This window comes from Ceratotherium simum, chromosome 1 (assembly GCF_057802395.1).
Source record: "Ceratotherium simum simum isolate JZ-2026a chromosome 1, ASM5780239v1, whole genome shotgun sequence".
In the NCBI taxonomy this organism is placed as follows: domain Eukaryota; kingdom Metazoa; phylum Chordata; class Mammalia; order Perissodactyla; family Rhinocerotidae; genus Ceratotherium; species Ceratotherium simum.
In genome coordinates this window covers 103,065,085-103,079,230 of record NC_141900.1, presented here as the reverse complement: position 1 = coordinate 103,079,230, position 14,146 = coordinate 103,065,085, and the positions used below count along the sequence as shown (strand labels likewise).

Genomic DNA, 14,146 nt, shown 5'->3' with positions numbered 1-14,146 from the left:
ATGCCTGACCACACTCCCAGAGTCCACGCATCACCTTAACAAACATGGTTGTGCTTAGAACCACAGCTCTGGTTCTGGGACTTTCCATTGCCCCAGCCCAGGAGATCCCTTTCACTTCCACCCTCATCACCAACTACTATACCACCCCAATCCAGGGAAGAGATGAACCAACCTAAAGGTGACATTTGGTGTGGGTACTGAGACCAAACACTTCAGGGGGCACCTGGATTTGAACCAGGGACCTCTTGATCTGCAGTCAAATGCTCTACCCCCAAGCTACACCCCCTTACTTTTCAGAGATGTCTAATGAATACCTTTTCACCTGTGTTGCAATGCCCTCATCCTTGTGCACTGACATTTCTATTACTTCTTAGAAAGTTCTGGAGATAGGGAAAATTTGCCTCACAGCAAATTAGCACCTTTTGACCCCTCCCAATTTTGGCCCCCAGAAACCTTCTCTGCTCACAATCTTGCAGTCTCATCTTTCTTAGTGCCGCTTCAAGGCACCTGTTTGAAAACTCATTGCTAAGGATCACCCCAGCTTCCTCCCTCTCCTCAGCAAGCTCTGTCTTCTCTAAACTTGCCCACAGCACTCTCTCTCTCCCCCATCCGCAGCCCCCACCACTGGATGCACTGGGGGTTTGTTGCCTGTCTCCTCCTCTCAGCTCCTCTTCCCTGATACTACCGCTGCTTCTTGGCTTTTGGCAGGATCTTGACTGAATCCAGAAAAATTATTTGAATATTTTAGCCTGAAAGGCCACAACCCCCATCCTGGGGCCCAGGACGCTGCCCTGGCTGTCCCAAGAGGCCTCAGACCAGAAGGCGAGCACAGCTGGAGCAGCAGGGACTGCGCCCGAGAATCAGGACCACAGCTGCCTCTGCTGGACGATCCCCTGGCCTGAGACCCAGCACTGCAGACCTAGAAAGTGAAAACAGACCTTGTCGGTGCCAACAGCACCAAGATCAAAAGGCCACATAGACCCCAAAAGTGTAGGGAAGAGACACCAGCCCACAGGGCACATGAAGCCCTACCAGCCCTGTCCATCAACAGTAGCCCCAGTGCTGCCACCAGACGCCCAGCTGAGGACCTGCAGAAGTGGTAGCTGAGCAGAAGTGGTCATTTCGTATCGCCCTTTTCACAGCCTCTCACGGTCCCACGCCAGCTGTGGCATGTGCCCATCTCCCCAGACTCGCCTGCCTCTCTGACTCCCAGTTGCCGTGCTTTAGGACAGCTCCTTACTGACTGTTCTTTGATCCTCCAACTCCCCCTTCTGGACTGTTACTTCTCTCAGCTCATCCTAGAATTGTGCAAGGCCTTATTTCTGTAATAATTCCCTTATTCAGTGATACTTACAGTGATTCCGCTGCTCTGATTGAACACCGACTGGCACATCTCACTGGTTTATTTTATTAACTTTTTCATTCATGTATGAAACACACAGAAATGCACAAATCATAAGCGTTCAGCTTTATGAAGAGTAAAAATAAATACACCTGTGTAACCTCACATCCAGATCAAGAAATGGAACATTACTCACAGGTGGATGGAAATGAGATGCAAGGGTGGAGGAGGGAACGCCTCTTCTCTGAGCGTACACTTTATATAGCCTTGACTTTTGAATCATTTCAATGTCTTACATTTCCAAAACATAGTGCAACAAGTGTGAGGAGATAAACCTAAAAATAAATATAAACAAAAAACCTAATGGCATATCACATTGATAACATGACCACAAAGAAGAAAACACCCTCAGTGGCATACATCCTAAGGAAAAAAAGAGATACTGAACGACAATGAGATATTGAACTTTACTTAGTAAGTTGTTTTGGTATAACTTACAAAATTTATTTTTGAGCAAATGAGTAAATGTATTGATATTTTGGGGAACCAGGGTTCTAATTGTGAGAGACAGGAGATAAAAATATGGGCTGGAGGAAAGCAAGGAAGAACTGTGGAGTTGGACTGGAAACGTGAGTAGCCTTGTGAATACACACGCACATGTGCACACACACTCGCGTGCACACACACTCACACACACAGACCTTTCCTAACTCTGTCCTCCAAAAGGGGCTGGAAGCAACAACTCAGTTTCAATGAGCACTCCTAATGCCCATATCGTGGCTGTTAAATACCATTAAAAGGAACCAGGAACTCTTGGAGAAACGGCCAAATCGAGGGCTGAGCAGGAAACCGAAAACGTGAACAATGGAACTTGTTGTGCCAGAAAGTAGGAACGTGCTCAAAAACTGATGAGGACACATCAACAGAACACAGGGCCAGCACTGGCTAAATTGGGGTCAATTTGAGCATCAAAACAAATAAAGAGAGAAATGTGTTATAGCTCATTGAATTAAAGAATCTGGGGGCCCGCCCGGTGGCATAGTGGTAACTTTGCGTGCTCCGCTTGGGCGGCCTGGGGTTCACAGGTTCAGATCCCAGTGCAGACCTACACACCACTCATCAAGCCATGCTGTGGCAGCGTTCCATTTAGAAAATAGAGGAAGATGGGCACAGATGTTAGCTCAGGGCCAATCATTCTCAGCAAAAATAAATAAATAATTTAAAAATAAAATAAAATAAAGAATCTGTGAATCCATATTGTCTTTTTTTAATTTTAGGTGGAAAAAGGAAGCTCTTCTTTACAAAAACGTCAACTAATAGATGTAAAAGGAATGATAGAAATATAAAATCACCATAACCACCATTGTAAAAATTGATTGAGGTAAGAATCGTTAATGGCTGCTAAATTTGTTAGGTGAAAATCATTGGGGAACAGGATGTAGAAAAATCTTTCAAACATCACTTTAATTGAATAATGAAATTCAACTTCATCAATAGGGGAACAAACTGACATCATTGCCTCTCGACGTAATGCACTGAGGACATAACATCACCTCTGTAGTCATTTTGCTAAAATGTTGAACTTCAATGTAAATAATGAGGAAACCATCAGACAAATCCTTTTCCCCAAAAGCAACCACTATCCCGGCTAACACATTTTTTGGCCTATTTTTTAACTTCACATACTGTTTCCCCCAGTGTTTTCTTTGGGAGATCCAGCCATGCTGTCATATGTATGTTGACTGCATGGACATTCTGCAAAACTAGCTTGGACTTTTCTAAAATGTCAACTTCCTGAAAGAAAATAGAAAACTAGACAACTCTTCTAGATTAAAGCGATCTAAAGACACGTGAGCTTTGATTGGACCCTGCATTGGAAGTAAATCAATGACATTTTTGGGACAATTAAAGAAAATAGGATACGGATTGCATAACAGATGATTGGATTATACTGTTGATAAACTTCCTGAGTGTATTGTGATTATGTAGGACAATGCCTTGTCCTTAGAAAATGCACATTGAAATATTTAGGGGTGCCAGGATATCTTCCACTAACGTTCTAGTGAATCAGAATACATACATACATACATGTATACATATCTATATAGAGAGAGAGAGACAGAGAGAGAGAGAGAGAGAGAGAGATAGCAAATATGGCAAAATGTTAGCAATCGGTGATCCAGGTAGAGTATAAGGATTTTCACTGTACTATTTTTATAGCTTTTCTAGAGACTTGAGATTTTTCAAAATAGTAAGTTAGAAGAAAATACCTTTTAGAACTTAATTTAAAAACAAAAAGAAGAATATAAAACATTACCAGTACCCCCAAAACCACCCCTGTGCATCCTCCCAGTCATAGTGTCCTCTCTCCAAAACTAACCACTATTCTAACTTCTGACACCATTTTTGGCCTATTTTTGGACTTTATATGTCTCTCTCCCTTCATTAGGTTTGTGATATCCAGCCATGCTACGGTATGTAAGAATGGGTTGTTCACATTCATTGCTGTATGATATTCTGCTATATGAATATTCATTAGTTATTTATCTAAGCTACTGTTGAAGGACGTTTATGTTGTTGTCAGCTTGCGGCTATTAGGAAGAAGAGCTATGAAAATTCTTGTACACGTCTTTGATGAAGACACGTGTGCTTTTCTGTTAGGTATATACTAAGGAGTAGAACTGCTGGATCATAGGTATTCAGCAGTTCTGTTTTAGTAGTTAATGACACACAGTTTTCCAAAATGGTCATATGTACTAATTTATTGGCCATTTGGACATTGTCTTATGTGATGTGCCTGCTCAAGTTCCATTTTTCTATTGGATTATCCACGAGAGTCTTTTTTTCTCATTGATTTGTAGGCCTTACTTTTATATTTGGATATAAGCCCTTTGTTAACTATATGCATTTCAAATATCTTCTCTTTGACCTTTAGCTTTCTTAACTGGGTCCTTTGATGAATAGGGTGCTTAATTATAATGGTCTGATTTATTCATCTTTTCCTTTATATTTAGTGCTTTTCGTGTTCTCTTTAGTAAATCTTTACCTTTTTACTAGGGCACGAAGATATTCCTTTATGTTTTCTTCCAGAAATATACTGTTTATTTTTTTACATCCAGAGCTGCGGTCCACCAGGAATTGATTTTGGTGTACTGCGTGTGTCTAGACTTTTTTTCCATATGGTTATCCAGCTAACCCAGCAAGGTTCATTGGAAAAACCATTCTTCCCCTCACTACTCTGCAGCACCAATTTTGTCATAAATCGGGTGCCGGTATATGTGTAGGTCTGTTTCTGGACTTTCTATTCTGTTCCATTGATCTACGTATTTACTCACGCACCAGTACCGCACTGTCTTATTACCATAATAGTGTACCAGGTAGTGTAATTCCTCCAACTCTGTTCTCTTCCTTCATGAGTGGAGTGCTGTTCCTGGCCTCCTGAATGTCCACAAAAATTTTAGAATCAGTGTGTAAATATTCACAAAAAATTAGGTGATTTTGATTGAGATTACTCTGAATCTATAGATAAGGATGAAAGGAGAATTATTGTAGTTCCTATATTTAGTCCTTCATTCTATTAACTTAGTATATTCCACCATTTTTTAGGTCTTTAATTTTTCTCAGTGATGTTTTATAGTTTTCTGTAGAGAGATATTGTACATCTTTGATTATTTTTATTCCTCAGTAGTTGTTCTTTTATGTTATTATAAATAGAATTGTTTGAAACTTTTCTAACTTTTTAATTTCTGTCATATAGAAATATAATTGGTTTTTGTATTTCATCTTGTATCTAGTGACTTGGTAAGTTCACTTATTAATTCTCACAGTTCATCTGTCTATTGTTTTGGATTTTCTGCACACACGATGATATCATCTGTGAATAATGACAGTCTTATTTCTTCCTTTCTTATCATCTGTGCTCTTTATTCCTTTTTCTCTCCTTATTGCACTAGCCAGGACCTTGGAAACATAGTTGAATAGAAGTGGTAGCTCTGGGTGACATTTCCTCTTTCCTAATCTCAAAGGAAAACCTTCCAGTATCTATCTCCTCGTTAAGTATAATACTTACTATAGAAGTTTTCTAATCTCCTTTATCAGATTAATAACATTGCCTTCTATAGAAGGCTGAATAATGGCCTCCAAAGATATCAAGTCCTAATCCCTGAAACCTGTAAATGTTACCTTATATGGAAAAAGGGGTCTGTGCAGGTGTGATTAAGTTAAGGATCTTGAAGTGGAGAGATTATCCTGGATAATCCGGGTAGCCCTACATGCAGTCACAAGTGTCCTTATAAAAGAGAGGCAGAGGAAGATCTGACACAAACAAGAGGAGAAGGCAATACTACACGGAGGCCAGGATTGGAGTGATGCAGCCACAAAGCAAGGAATGCCAGCAGCTACCAGAAGCTAGAAGAGGAGAGGAGTGGATTCTCCTCTAGGGCCTCTGGAGGGAGTGCAGCCCTGCCGACACCTTGGTTTTGACCCAGTGAAACTAATTTGGACTTGTGGCCTACAGAAGTGTAAAATAATAGGTGTGTGTTGTTTTAAGCCACCAAGTCTGTGGTTATTTGTTACAGCAGCCACAGGACTTCTATGAATAGTATGTTAAGAGTTTTTTATCATGAGTAGATGTTGAATTTTTCAAATGCTATCAAGATGATTATATGATTCTCCCCTTTTATTCTATTAATGTGATGAATTCTAGTCATTGATTTTCAAATGTTACATCAACCTTGAATTGCTAGAATAAGTCTGATTGGTCATAGTGTTTTATCCTTTTAGATGTTACTGGATTCATCTAGTTCCTAAGACAGATTGGCCTGTAATAGTCCTCTCTCGTCTTTTCAGCTTTTAATATCAATGTTACATTGGCCTCATAAAATATATTGGGAAGTATTCCCTAGTTTTCTAATTCTCTGGAAGATTGTATGTAAGATTAACGTTAGCTCTTCCTTACATATTTGGAAGAATTCACCAGTGAAGCCAACTGAGCCTCAAGTTTTCCTTCTTAGAAGGTTTCTAGTTATAGAGTCTATTTAATAGATATAAAAGTATTCAATTTTCTATTCTTCTTGGTCAGTTTTAATAAATTATGTTTTTCAAGGAATTTGACATTTTCCTTGAAAATTACATCTAATTTTTCAGACTTCTTGGCATCAAGTTGTTCATAATATTCCTCTTTTATCTCTTCACTGTCTCCAGGATCTGAAGTGCCTTCTCATTTATCATTCCTCATGTCACCTCTGTGTAGCTTATTTCTTTTTCTCTTGCTTTCTCCGTCATGGTTACGGCTGATCAATTTTATTAGTTTTTTTCACTGGCCAAATTTGGCTTTGTTGATCCCGTCTATGAACATTCGTTTTCTGTTCTTATCTATATTATCTCCTTCCTTCTACATTCTTTGGGTTTAATTTATTGTCCTTTTTCTGATTTCTTGAAATGGTTACTTGTATTACTGATTTTTCAGCCTTTCCTCCTTTTCTAATGTGTGAATTTAAGGATTTAAATTTCCAAGTATGATTTGAGCTGTAACATGCAAATATTGCACATGTTCTGTTTTCATTTTCATTCATTTCAAAATATTTTCTAATATCTGTGAGTTATTTAGAAGTGTATTGTTTCATTCCCCAGACATTCTGATTCCTGTCTGGAATGTTCCTTGCCCCACCTTGTCTGCCTAGCAAACTCCTACTGACCCTTCCCTGTCTGGTTCAAGTTGCACGCTTTGAGAAGCCTTCCCTGACTCCCAGGCAAGACTTAGCACTCCTTCTTCACTCTACTGAATGTTGTTTTCACATCCACGCCCTTATCGTTGTTGGTTTGCATGTCCGTCTCCCACTAGACACTCAGCTTCTTGAGGCAACAACTGCACATTTCATCATTATGCTTGACCCTGAGCAGTTTTTGCTGAACAAATGAACTTGCACGCCTGTTTTCCTAGGACAGTTATATTTTCAGATATTCTCTTTTATCCAGATGAATCTATAAGTTGTCCCAGATTTTTCTATTTTGGGGGTTCAAATTACATCTCCCAGACTATCTCTTAGCATAAGTAAATGACATAAAAATCCTTTGTTATACTAAAAACCCTGGGTTTTTTGCTTAGAAAATGTGGTCACCTTGATTATAGACTCCTCATGCTCAATGCCAGGCTGAACTTGCACACCTGTTTTCCTAGGACAGTTATATTTTCAGATATTCTCTTTTATCCAGATAAATCTATAAATTGGACTTGGTAGGTACTCGATATGGACTTGTTGACTAATTTCTACTGAGTAGGTTTTGTCCCTAGCCAAGCTAGAAAGGACTCGGTGTCCCCATAAAATGTTCCTAATTTCATCAAAACTAGCCTTTGATATGACAGGCTTCCCTCTTGAAAGCCACAGGCAGTTTTGTATTCATTACAAGGTCATCAAAAATTGATGATTTCAGGAATCAGCCTTCTAAAACTTCAAAATCTCTTATAAATATGCATCAGAATCTGAGTAATAAGTTGTTTCTATTACAATTAATAATGTCATTCCTGAGATGGGCCGTGTTTTGCACAGTGGGTGTTCCTGAATACATATGGTGAGAAATCTAATTTTTGTAACTAAAATGGTATTTTCAAAAGCTGTGGAGAACTTAGTTGTTGAATTTTTAAAAATACATCTAAAAACAAACTCTTGTGCTTGTTTCACGTCTGGATTTTTTTACATTTGGGGTTTGCTTAAAGTAAGACCCACCTATATTGTTTTGCTCTCCTCCTCATCTTTACTAGCTCAAGGTGACCTCACTTCTGCCCTGGAGCATCCAGGCCCAGAGTCTTTCCCTCTGCTGAGGGAGCCTGGAATGCCCTGGGGTTTAATCCTTCATTCCTGAGGCTCAAAGCTCTGACCCCAGGGAAGATGCAGGGGCCCTGGGATGGGTCACTCTCTAAGCTGTTGTCAGTCACTGACACTCTCAGCGTAGGCAAGTTTTGACATCAGCATATCAAAATAACGGAGGCTATGGAAGGTTCTAGAAAGCATGAAGGGCAATCATGGATGCCAGGGCACTGAAACTTCCTCCACACATTTGCCACACTCCCACCTTGCCCCTGGCTGTCTAAAGCCACATCAGGAGCTTCCCTCAGGTTAGCTGAGGGTGATGTCCTCACGGTGGAAACTCAGCGACACCTGAGACTCCCTGGAGCTGTGCTTCTCAGACTGAGATGTGGACCCCCCCCCAGGAGGAAGGTCCAGAGTGACAAGGGGTGTGGGAGCAAGAGAAGGGTCTTGAAGCACCGCATCATCAACTTTTTTCAGTGGTTCATAAGTCAAAACAATCTTTTAAAATTCTAACAACCATGGAAGTGTTATAGGGGACTACAAGATTTATGTGGATCGTTGAAGTATGACAACTCAGTACAACTCCTGGCTTGCTGCGGGCCACTTCAGGCGGTGTCCAGACCCACAGGACACACTCACTTGTCTTCGTCCTTGAGTGCTGTGGTGTCGAATGTTTGTGAGGCGCTGGTCCACAGCCAGCTGATCCCAGGGACTTGCAGGGCCTCCCAGCAGAAGAGCTGGAAAGGAGATGGCTCCTCAGAGCTGAGGCCCTGAAAACCAAACTCCTTCTGCAGTCTTCCCTGAGGGTTCTAGGAAGGGACCTGGCGCTTGCCCTGTGGAGGAACTCCAGAGCCAACTGCAAGTTCTCCAGCTCTTTGCCGCTCTAAGAGCTGCAGGGCATCGTCCTCGGTGGCCCTCAGACAGAGCCTTCTTTCCCTTGGTGTGAGAAAGGCTTGTGTGAGACAGAAGTCAAGCTGGAACAGACACCACCTGGAACCAAGGACATCTGCCCCAATGCCAGGTCACCTTTCACCAAGACTTGGTACCAGTCAAGATAGGCTGGGTTAAGCTGTGGTAATAATTAACCCCAAACTCACAGAGCTTCTTACAGCAAAGGTTTGTTTCACACTCATGCTACATGCTCGTCAGGGGTTGGCTGGGACCCCTATTTAACGTCTCCTCCCTCCAGAATGCAGGCTAATTCTTAAATATTGCTGGTCACCAAAGTAGAGGGAATGAAACCTTTGGAGGTCCCCAACCTGTAATTAAATGCTTAGCCCAGAAATGGCAACTCATTGGCCAGAATTTGTCTCATGGCCCAACCCAACCAGCCATGTCCCTCAGGGGACGCCAACTGGAAATATTCGGTGAACCGCAGTAATGACTACCACAACCTTTGTGAAAGTCCTAGGACTGAATCTTTAGGCTGTGTGCCTGTTCCCAAGGAAAACCTCAGACCTAAGGGAGCAGCTGGAAAAATCAAGGTCTATGCACACTGCTGTACCTGTCTAAGCATAGGAAGTACCTGCAGGGGCTCCTGGGTCAGCAGGAACAGTCTGAACCACGTGCTTCAGGCCTCTCTGATCCCCTGGGCTCACATGTCTCATGTTCACCAGCCTCCCCAGGCTCCTTCTGGGTGAGCTGCAGACGCTCAACGACCACCCCACCTTGGATTTTTCTAGGAGGGTGAAAGAGGTGAGGGTGGCAGTGGTAATAGACCAGAGGGAAGTGACGAATTCTTGGGACCATAGTTCATCACACTACATAGAATAATCGGTTAAGATTTGTACTAAGCAATTATGCTCTGTAAACCTATCAGGCCCTGTAGGGTATCAGGCCTGTAGGGGAGACAAGAGGACTAAGATAGAGCCCCTGCTCTCAGGAAACTTATGATCTATGAGGTGAGTTAGGACACTACTACCTTGTGTTATGATTTTTCCCTGAGTGCCAAATGAATGGTACCAATATTAAAAGTTATGAGCTTGGCCAAGGCTGATTGGGCTACAAAGGCTTGGTGGAAGAATTAGGGCATGAGCTGGTCTGGGAAAGATGTGGGGCTCTAGGTGGGTTAGAGGAGGGGACAGAACATGAGGAAAGGCACAGAAGTGGAGATTCTCATGCCATCTTACAGCACATATCTGGACAGACTGAGCCAAAAAATTGGAAATGGAGGGAAAGGCTATGGGAGGTCTTGAATACCAATCCAAGTGGGGTTTGTTTTTGTTCTTTTTGCAAACAGAGTCTGGAGAGCTACCTACCAGGGATGCTTGTCTTAGGTGGAAGTTTGGGCAAATCATAATTGCCCAAACTTGACTGTGCATCAGAGCCCCACCCCCATCCCTACCCTCAATCCCTATTAGGAGCTTGTTAAAAACAGACTTCTTTTAAAAAAGTTTTCCCCACAGTCCTCAGGGCCCATCCCTAGAGATTTTGATTCAGTAAATCTGGGATGGGATCCAGAAAACTATATCTTTCACAAGCTTCCGCAGAGACTCTGATGGAGCTGGTCTGAGAATCTGCCGGGATAGGTAATTTCTACCTAGAAATGGCCCTGGCATATATCAAAAGTTGAATTTTTTTCAATCACGTTCCTGAAAACTAGCTCCTATTTCTGATCACTCTATTTCTGTTGCAGATGCACGCTGTTTCCATTCAGACTCAGGACCTCTCCTGGAATCCGTTTTCACATACGCTGCACATGCGGTTGGTTGCTGCCTCTTACTGCATATCCTTTCAGCTCTCTCTGTTCTGTTCCTTCCTTTCTGTCCCCCTCCTGCTACACTTGGTCGGACCTTTCCTCACCTCATGCTGGGACTCTGGCAGTAGCCTCCTGACTGATCTCTTATCCCTCTCCATCCCTCCCACACATGGCCCTCAGATAAGTCTCCCTATCGGCACCATGACTGGCTTACACACGCACACACTTTCTTCCCAGTGGTGTGCAAGGCAGTTTACCAGTCTTGGGGAACACAAAGATGAGCAAGTCACGGCCCTTGCCCAGAGGAGTACCCAGCGCAAACAGCCAGAGTAGGCGATAAGGGCTTGTATTGGAAGAGGCTCACGAAATTTAAAGGTTTCTCATGTCCACCACTCCCTTTGGAGGAAAGTAATCCACACAGTTCTCTCCACAAAAAGTTGCTGATGGTTTGTGCCAAGTGCACAGAGGCAACTAACAGTGCTATTCTGGCCTCCAACCACCTCTGGCAGCCTTGGCTTCCAACTCTGCTCAAAAGGGGCACTGCCTGTTGGATGTAAGAACCGACCCAATCAGCTCCTCTCTCCTGGGAAGAATTCATTCGAGGGACACGCAGATGGTCACATAAGCCCAGGGTGTGAGCTGCTCACATCCTCCATGAGGCATGAAATACATCCCATCATGGAAGCACTAGGACCCCAAGGAGCCATATCACCATGGAGACAACACCTCTGCTTCCTTGAACAGGAAGAAGCCCCCTTCACCAGGGTAACCCAGGAGCTGGCCCACACAAGGGGTCATGAGAAGATAAGCGAGCTGTCATGCAGAGTCACCACCAAACAGGCCACAATGAGAGTGGAGCAGTGGTCTTCAGTTGGGTCCAGTGTCAAAGCAAACTGGTGGTGAAAGGAAGGTAAGACCCAGGAAATTTACAGGATAGCCTAGGCCAACTTCCTCATTGTACATATGAGCAAGGAGAGCCCTGAGAGGCTGGCTGACCTGCCCAAGGACCTCAACCAGTTAGTGGTCGAACTTTCAGGACTCCGACCCCCGGTTCCTCCCACAATACTGCCAGTGTATATGTGCCAACCTACGCAAGGCCTAAATATGTTCTGATGGCTTTTTTTTTTAATCAAAGACTTTACCATTAAGCTAATGAAGCTTAAGCTTCAGAGTGCCTCCCTTGCACCAACTCTGTACCTACTTTTAAAGATTTTATTTATTTATTTATTTTTTTTAAGATTTTATTTATTTATTTTTTTCCCCCCAAAGCCCCAGTAGATAGTTGTATGTCATAGCTGCACATCATTCTAGTTGCTGTATGTGGGACGCAGCCTCAGCATGGAGGGAGAAGCGGTGCGCACCCGGGATCGGAACCCGGACTGCCAGCAGCGGAGTGCGCGCACTTAACCGCTAAGCCAGGGGGCCGGCCCCCTACTTTTAAATTTGTAATTTTGTGAAGTATTTTTCTTAATAATATTCCCCAAATTATAGAAGGTTTAGGTCCACAAAACAGAGATCCACCCTGGCAGAGGAGATGTGTTATTTGGGAAAGGAAAGATTCATGTAGGAGAAGAGCTAGAGGGAAAAAACAGGAAAAGGACCTCGGGGCAGATTCCGGAACATTCTGCTGTACTGAGTGGGCTGATGTTACTCTCTCAGGGATTTACTCCAAAAGGCAAAAGGATGCCAGGGGCTCCAAGCTGGAAATCCCTACCCCCTCCCATTTTAGGGACAATCCCTGAGAGCTGGTGGGCACCAGAAATGAGGTGAAGAAAGAAATGAGGAAAAGAAAATGAGGTGAAGGGAACAGACCTCTCCAACCAGTTTGAGTAAAGAGTCTCCCCTCTTCCACTCCTGGGGAGATTCCACTTTATACACAAAGAAGAATGCATCCAGGATGACCCCTGGTTGAACGTTCAGCCCAGGCTGACAGAGAAAACAAAGGGCACCTCAGGACCCCGGCTGCTAGACCCCAAGCCCAGGAGTGTGGGGCACCGGGGGACGTAGGTTCCTCCTCTTTGGAAAAGAGTCCCACCTAGCAGAGGAAATTCGGGAAGGAAATGCATCTTTGTGACCACATGGGGGCCTCCTTCCCTCCGCCAGCTCCAGTTCGCCTCTTAAGGAGTTTTTTCAATTTATTTATTGATTTTTTCTCTCTTTCTCATTTAAAAATACTATTCTTGTTATTATACAGTATTATTATTGTTATTACAAAATTTAAAAATTTGTAAAAAGTTAGAAAATGTGTAAAGATGGCCCGTGGTCTCACCGTTAAAGAAAACTACTTAAGACTATATGCTTCCAAACTTGTCTTTATATATATAGATTCATCTTAAAAATAAAAATGGGATCTGGACAGGCTTCTCTTAAAATATCATGAACGTCTTCCGCTACCAGTTCTTCACAAAATAATTTTAAATGATGGTATTGTGTTCCATCGTTCATTCCACTAAAATATGCTTTATAAGTAATGAACACGTCATAGAAAGTTCTAAGTGGCTGCCCACCAGCATTTACCGAACTATATTCCTATTGTTAGAAGAATTTTTTCCATTTCAAACCAAGGGTAGACGTGAGCTACAGCTGTTCAAAGAAGTACTCAACACATAAGAAGCGCATATCGCCTGGCAGGCCCTGAAGCAGCAGAGGCGACGTGGCGGTGCCCTCGAGGAGAAGGCGCAGGTCTCCTGGGGCTCGCAGGGGGAGCGGCTGCCGTCGCCGCGGTCACTTGGGGGGGCCGGTCGGTCCCTGGAGCGGGGAGATTCTTTTTGGTAACCGAGTCCCTCCGGGCGCGGGGGGGTCCAAAGCCGGAGGCGCTCGCGAGGCGCGGCCGGAGGTAGGTCGGGCACCGGGTCCGGGCGGTGACTCAGCGCGCGCCCGGCCGTGGGCCGGTGGGCTGTTGGGTCGGGGTCGGGGATCGGGGTCGGGGGTCGCGGTCAGGTGGGTGGGGGTGTTGGGGTTAGGTGGGCCACGGTTCGGGGGGTCGGGGGATCAGGTGGGCCAGGGGTCAGGGGGTCGGGGGGTCGGGGTCAGGTGGACAGGTGGCCCGGGGGGTCGCGGGTTCGCGGTCAGGGGGTCTTGAGCAGGTGAGCAGGTGGGCTGGGGGATCAGGGGGTCGAGGGTCGGGGGGTAGGGGTCAGGGGGTCTTGAGAAGGTGAACAGGTGGGCCGGTGGGCCGGTGGGTCCGGCGGCGGGGCGGGGCGGGGCGGGCGCGGCGCCTGCCGTTCGCCTCTCCGGGCTGCAGGTGGGGCTGTGCGGCCGCGCTGCCTCCAGGAAGCCTCACGGGCCTGCGCCGGC

The 14,146-nt window shown here is 44.3% G+C and overlaps 1 non-coding gene across 1 annotated transcript; it reads right to left on the bottom strand.

Moving 5' to 3' along the window:
• Positions 1–214: 214 nt before the first annotated feature.
• TRNAC-GCA (transfer RNA cysteine (anticodon GCA)) lies at positions 215–286 on the bottom strand. Its single transcript has one exon. It is a non-coding gene; the product is annotated as a tRNA-Cys (tRNA).
• Positions 287–14,146: the final 13,860 nt, after the last annotated feature.